The 8,244-nt window shown below is 28.7% G+C and overlaps 1 pseudogene; it reads left to right on the forward strand.

Annotated features, from left to right (window-relative positions):
* Positions 1-208: 208 nt before the first annotated feature.
* LOC115985821 lies at positions 209-8,244 on the forward strand (annotated as a pseudogene).

Raw genomic sequence — 8,244 nt, forward strand, 5'->3', positions numbered from 1 at the left:
AGCTAGAGGACTTTGTCAGATTTTCGGCTGAATAGCTATTAAGAAATATATATTTAACTTTGTCCTTCTTCTAGGCAACCTACAAAGAAATGTATATTTGAATTTGTCAGATTTCATTATTTGTACTTATTAGTATAAAAAGTATTGGCTTGGTATTGATGTTTCACAACACATTCATCATTATTATCATAGAGAGAGAGAGAGAGAGATGGTGGTGCGAACTGTGTTTCAGATACTTTTTTTATCGAGATCAATTAATACAGTAGTAAAAGGAACAAGTATAGGCAAAGGACTCATGTCAAGCACAGTGTGGGGACATTGATATTCCATACCCTTTTGGAATAGGAGCTGGTTGCTACATCAACGATTGGTTTGCGATAGATTGCAATAATCAAAGTGCTGTGGCCTCTTCTCCCAAACCTTTCTTGAAGAGCTTCAAACTGGAGGTGCTAAATATTTCATTACAGCATGGCACAGTTCGTGTCAACTATCCAATTTTTTCGATGTGTGCAAATGGTACTAAGACAGAAGCAAGTGTGGATTTAGCACCAAGCCCTTTTGTGTTCTCGCAATTCGCAAACAAATTTCTTGCTGTGGGTTGTGACAATTTCGCGTCATTGACATCCCCAAATGGTACAATTTTTGGTGGCTGCAGGTCTGTTTGTGTGTCAAACACCACACTACTCGAAAATAATAATGGCACTAGTTGCAATGGCACCAACTGCTGCCAAACCTCGATCCCTTCAAATCTCCAACTGTTTAACGCAACTATAGAGTCAATAAACAGGGAATCTCAAAGTACCATAGATTGCAAGTATGCATTCTTAGCAGAGCAGATGTGGTTCGAAGTCAATTTGATAAACCCCTTTGAAATCCAAAATATGTCCCAAGTTCCTGTGGCATTAGATTGGGGGATAAATACAACATTGTTCCCTCTTGTTACGGGAAATAACCAATCATCAAGTTATAACTCATCATCCTCATGTTCAAATAAATCTTCTACCTTTACATGTTTTTGCAAATCCGGCTTCGAAGGAAATCCATCTCTTCCTCAAGGATGTTCAGGTAAACTACTTCTCCGACTCAATTAATTTTAAGTATCATCAAATCAATATAAGAATTTTTATATTGATATTTTATAACATAGTAAAGGTTGAAATTTTCAAATCACTCTAATTATCAAATTATTTATTAAAAAAAAAAAAAAAAAAAAAGGGGAGTTGAAACTTTCAAAGGAATGTCTAGATCAGCCAAGGAATGTAAGTTCTAATAGTAATGAACTTCCAAATTTATCAACTTTTTTTTTTTTTTTTGGTAAATCAAACATATCACTTAGATATTTAAAATGATTGTTTTTGGATGATTGTCAATGTGGCTTTCAGTTTTGTTGCTCAATTTGTTATAAAGCTGTGTTTTTCATTACATGTCAGATATTAACGAATGCATAGATTCCAAAATGTGTTTGGGTGCCTGGAATAACTCTTCAACTGGCTGGAATAACTCTCAAGTGCCTGGAATAACTCTTCGAGATCCCTCTGCGTAAACACTTATGGCTCATACTATTGTTCACCAGTCATCGAGCCTCGTCCTCCTCCGACTAAAGTGATCACAAATTCACAATAGGTACGTCTTTTTTTTTTATTAACAGATACTTTAATTTCTTCAGATTTGCTATCAAAGTTGTGGAACTTTTCCTGCTGTTTTTTATTTTAAAATTCGTTTAGCGATTTGAACTTATCTTTCTTGTCACCTACACAGTTTCTCGAAAAAAAAAAAACTACCTTATTGTTTGTGGAACATCAAGCCACATGTCCCATTCCTTTGCTAGTTTTTAATTTTATTCTATAAAAACTTGTATGCTTTGTACAAATTTAATTTTTAGGTAAACCGCTTGTATTATCAGTTATTAAAAACAAATTAAAAAACAAAACAAAAATGGTCGTAGAATCATTTAAACCATGTTTGGGAGATTATAAAAGAATCAAATGAAGAGTCATAGAGAGAACACAATGGAGTGGAATATGATGTAATTTTTTATAGTATGCTTAGGAGTCTATAAATGAAATATCAAATTAATTTTATTAGAGCAGGAGTATTGGGGTGTAAAACCCCCCAGTTGCTACTTTAGCAACTAACAAGTCAAAACCCACCCACATCGGGGGGTTGGGTCTCTATTTATTTTTACCAACTGTGAATAGTTGGTTCTCATATATGAGAAGTTGAGAACCAACAATTCACAAGGATGTAAAATAAAAATAAAAATAAAAAATTAATGAGAAAAGAGAGACAAAAAGGTAGAGAGGTAAAAGAAATACAAGAGAAGAGAGAAAAACTAAATTTTTTATATTATTTGTTGGTATAGTTTATATTATTTTAATGAGTTGTATGTAAAAATAAAAACCAAGATGTTGGATGAATTGTGAAATTGAATGGTAAAAATAAATAAAGTACGTTTTGAGGATGTAAAATAGACACTCTTTTGCATCCCTGGATGCTACGTTCCATTTGATTTTTTATTTAAATAGGGATAAAATCAATATTTCATGCCAATTTTATTAAAATAAAGATTATTATTATTTTGAGAGGAATGGGATAGAATGATCATCCCTTATAGCCAATTCAAATAAGGGAACAGATGCAATATTCTTGATAGATCAATTCTATTAGATTGATTTCCATTCCTTTCTCTCATTCCAAAGGAAGTAAGGAACTATTAAGAGGCAAAACATGTTTTTTTTTATATATATTTTTCCCCATTATCAATTCTTAGTATTTCCTTCTCTTGTATAGTTTGCCAAGTTTTTTGAGCATTCAAAGAAGATGTGTCTCTATTTTACTTGAACACTAGTTATAGGCCCGTGCATTGCACGGTTTTATGAAAAAACTTTTAAAATAAATGTATAAATAATTATATATTTTAATAGATTCAATAAAGACAAAAGAAAAAGTTATCTAGTTTAAATAATTATCTCACTAAAATAAGGGATAAGGTTTCTTCCTAAAACTAAATTAAATTGATAATTCCAAATTGAATTTTAAATTGATAATTATTTAAAAAAAAGGTACTAAACAATTGATAAATCTAAAATTAATATAATCTTGATAATATTATAAATTAAAATTAAAGTTGATAATTCAAGAATACACGTGTAGAACATCTTGATAATTTAATGTAACATAAAAATCAAATAAGAAAATTGTTAAAATTAATCTATTAATTCTAACCATTTTAATCATTAATTCTAAAAATATAAAAGAAGGATCAAGGATTCAAATGCATTCCTACACATGCTATAAAATGGGAAAATCGAAGTTTAAACTCTTAGGAAAGTAATGAAAAATAAAATCAGAAGTTTAAGTCACATCTTTCCATTCATAAAGATCAAAGTAGACCTTATTTTCTTAGCCTGTGTATTGTCTATTTATACCTTGGAAATTATACTAACAATATCTGTGTTGCTACTCTAGTTGTTGCCAAAGCAATTGATCATTTGGCCAAACAATATTGTCATAAGGGGCATGCCTAACCCACTTGCAATGGCTCCAACAGTGCCAACAATCATCAATGCAACATCAGTGGAATCTACAAATGAGAAAAGCTTGAGAAGTAGAACTGCTTGGGTTTTCTCCTCCCCATCAACGTTAGAGCTTTTCTCTGCTTCTGTGTTTTTTTTTTTTTTTTTTTTTTTTTAAAGAAAAAGAGAGAAAGAGAACATAGTTGATAGCTATAAGGAATTCTGATATATATATATATATATATATATATGTCATCAACGTAGAAATTATCAAATTAATGGAGATATATACTTTTTTTTGGAATAGATAGAGATTATCAAATTATTGGAGATATATACTATTTCTTGGGATAAAATTTTATTAATCACCTCTTGAAGAATTTGGATTGTGTTTATCCCTTAATAATCAAGCTTTGTAGCTTGGTATTCTAATAAAATAATATTAATTTAATAATATTAAAATTTTGAAAATTTAGATGATATATTATCTAAATTAAATTTTTGTATGTTAAATATTATCCCCTAATTTAAGAAATATATCCTAACAAAAAAAGAAAAAGAAAATAATGTTAATTAGATGATAAATATTATCTAAATTAAATTTTTGTATGTTAAATATTATCCCTTAATTTAAGAAATATATCCTAACAAAAAAAATGATGTTAATCTAATTTTATTTAATGATAAGAATGAATTAGAGTTCTGGTAGTATATTATTCATTTTCAGTTCTTTAAAAATCTAAAAATTTAATAAAATTTCTACAATTTGGTAAAGCCACGTGGCACAACCACGGCGTCTAAGGCCAACTTTTATTATATACTAGTTAAAGGCCCATGCGTTGCACGGCTTGATGATAAAATTTATAGAATATATGTAAAAATAATTATTATATTTTAATAATTATTATAACAAAATAAATAATTCTTATTAGTTGTGTTATAATATTATTTTTAGTTACATGTATCAAACTATTTGCATATGAATTCTGCATTTAATGAATCTACATATGATTACAAACCTTTCTTAGGATATGCTTGAAATCTTTTATAACAAACCTGGAAAAAAAAAATCAAGACTTTCTTAGGATATGCTTGAAATCTTTTATAACAAACCTGGAAAAAAAATTCAAGAAGAAAATTAAATTGAATTAAAAAAAAAATAGAAGCATATAGATTGTAAAGTTGCATATGAGTCTATGACCGCTTTAAAATAATTTTTTTTTTTAAAAATAGCTTTCATTTCAACTTTGATTTTACTATTTTAGTCAAATAAATTTGATAATTGCAAAGGAAAAAAAAAAAAAAAAACCCTATTTTATAGAGATGGCTCAAGAGTAAAAATAATCAATGCACAAAAAAATTGATATTGGAAGAATGATGACTTTTTAAAGATTATGAAAATTCAGGAATTAAAGTTCCAAAATTTTGTAATTAAAAACCAAAAAAAAAAAATTGATTAATGAAAATTTCTTGAGAATAAAAAATTATACTAATAATTAGAAAAAAAATATTAATTAATGTTGCAAACCAATACACAATATTATGCATACTTTACATAAATAAGTATTAAGTGATAATATTCAAAATATAAATATAAAAAGAGAAAAGAAAAAGGGAACAACATGAATAAATCCAATTAAAAAAAATAAATTTCATTTTGTTTTAAAAAAATTATATAAAAAATCCTATTAACTTAATAGTGGTGTATTTAAATGATTCAAAAAAAATAATAATAAAGCATATACTTTTGTGCCTAATCACATCTAGCAAATAATAAAGCATTCAAAATATTGAAAGGCAATTTAAATTCATTTGTGCTTGCATGAGATACGTACTTATCCACCATTGCTGAAAAAAAACACAAAAATAAAGAATAGAAATACATACCTGTAATACTTTGGATGATAGGTTTGATAAAAACTTTTACTATAGATTTAACAGACATCAAATTGCCTAAGTAATAAGGAAAAAAAAAAAAAGGAAAGTTAGATTTCTAAACAACATAGAAATTATAAAAAAATGAGAATTATTAATAATAATGGGGGAGAGCAAAGAAGAAGAAATTGTTATGCCTAAGAATATATAAGAATACACGAAAAAACAGTAATAATAAAAAATACAAAAATATTTTGATAATATAATTAAATTTAATAACAAATAAAATGAAAAAAAAAAAAAGAATTAATTCAAAATTTAAGATTAAAAAAAAAATTGTACTTGTACACTTAAAAGAAATTTAATTTTTATTTTTTATTTTGATATTTAAATAATTTGTTTTAGTGTTGATTTCATTCAAATGATTATAAGTTATATCAACCCTAAACCAACATATGTATCCATATGTAACATTCTAAATGAATAATAAATAAAAACATAATACTCTAACTTAATGTAACATTCTAATTTACTTATAAATAAATATTGCACCTTAACTTAAAGTAATATTTGTAATTGTATTGTGTTTAGCCTTTAAAAGCACATATATTATTTATTTTTTTATCATAAAAAAAACACAGATATTAATATTACACATAAAAAAATAATGAATTCAATAATTGAAACGGTTGAAAACAAAATTAAGCGAAAACCTCAATTCATTTACAATTTTTTTTAAAAAAAAATTCAAGCACCTAATCTGAATTTTTTTAGATAAAAAGTTGTCATCTATATCAATTAACATAGGCCTTCATATATAATCTGGCCAAATAAATGCTCACATTCTCTAGTTTCAAACTCAATTCTTGAACTTTCTTCTCAGCTTCATTTACCCGAGATTAAGCCCTTCGTCCCTTTTCAGTTTGTCAGCCTGTATAAAATATGACAGATCATATAGCAGCCATGGTTTTCAACAGTGTAAATTGTTTGCTTGCCTATATCTTACCTGCTTCTTTAATTCACCTGCACGCGCATGAGCCTCTCCGATCCGCTCCTCAACATCTATCGTTCCTTTTTTCTGAAAATAAAAATATATATACAATAAGTAATAACATAGAAATCTTGTTGACACAGAGTTAAGTTATTGGTTTTGGGAAGTCCAATGCTAAATGCTAATGCCTCACTTGGAGAGAAGCAACCTCACTCTGCAACGACGCAATGCTATCTAATTTTTCTTGAATGACTTTTTCCTTCGCCGCTATAATCTCTTCCTTTGATATCAATTCTTTGGATTTCTCATCAACTTACGTGAAGCAATATATATATATATATATATATATATATATATATATATTTTAGAGATAAAAATGAATTAGAGTCTTAATCTTTTGAATTAGAGATAAGAATAAATTAGAGTCCTGATTAATCTAATATTAATCTGCAGCTTTTTTTAAACATGAATTAGAGTCCTGATAGTATACTATTCATTTTTAGTTCTTTAAAAATCTAAAATTTTAATAAAATTTTTGCAATTCGGTGAAACCATGTGGCGCAACCACGGCATCTAAGCCCAACTTTTATTATATATAATATGATATAATATGATATTATAACCTTTACTACAAGGAGTAATCCTTTCCTATTTGATTGTGTTATGCAGGTATTAGCACAAGCCTTGGGTTACTATTTTTGCTAATTGGTGGATGGTGGTCCTACAAAGTGGTAAAGAAAAGGAACAGAATTAAACGCAAGGAGAATTTCTTCAAACGAAATGGTGGTTTATTGCTACAACAACAATTATCTTCAAGTGCAATTAATGTTCAGAAAACCAAAATGTTTAATTCAAAGGAACTGGAAAAAGCCACTGACCATTTTAATGTGAATGGAATACTTGGCCAAGGAGGACAAGGCCTGTTTACAAAGGTATGTTGGTAGATGGGAGGATCATTGCAGTGAAAAAATCCAAGGTAATTGATGAAGCAAAACTTGAAGAATTCATCAATGAAGTTGTCATTCTTTCACAAATTAACCATAGAAATGTGGTTAAGCTACTTGGTTGTTGTCTAGAAACAGAAGTTCCTTTGCTAGTTTATGAATTCATTCCTAATGGAACTCTATCTCATTATCACAATGGCCAAAATGAGGAGTTCCCACCAACATGGGATATGCGCTTACAAATTGCCAATGAAGTTGCAGGAGCTCTTTTCTACTTACACTTAGCAGCCTCCTCACCCATTTACCACCGAGACATTAAGACTACAAATATACTCCTTGATGATAAGTACAAAGCCAAAATAGCAGACTTCGAGACTTCAAGATCCATTACTATTGATCAAACTCACCTAACCACAGTAGTACAAGGCACTTTTGGTTATTTGGACCCTGAATCCAATCAAGTCAGTTTACTGAAAAGAGTGATGTTTATAGTTTTGATGTTGTCCTTATTGAACTCTTAAAAGGAGAAAAAGCAATCTCTTCTACAAGGACACAAGAAAACAAAAGTTTAGCCACATATTTCATTCATTCAATGGAGGAGAACAATTTGTTTAATATTATTGATGCTCAAGTTATGAAGGATGCTAAGAAAGAAGAGACCATAGCTGTTGCAAATCTTGCGAAAATGTGCTTGAACTTGAGTGGAAAGAAATGACCAACAATGAAAGAAGTTGTGATGCAGTTGTAGGCAATTCGAATGTTACGAAAAGCTCCTAATGTTCAACAAAACTGTGAAGAGGTTGAATATGTTACAATTGAAATGTATGAGCAATGGGATGCTATTTCTACATCAACAATTTCAAGTGCGGACAGTGGTGTAGTATCATCTTCAGACTCCCGCCCACTGTTATCTTTTTAA

Source organism: Quercus lobata, chromosome 4 (assembly GCF_001633185.2).
Source record: "Quercus lobata isolate SW786 chromosome 4, ValleyOak3.0 Primary Assembly, whole genome shotgun sequence".
NCBI classification, from domain to species: Eukaryota; Viridiplantae; Streptophyta; class Magnoliopsida; order Fagales; family Fagaceae; genus Quercus; species Quercus lobata.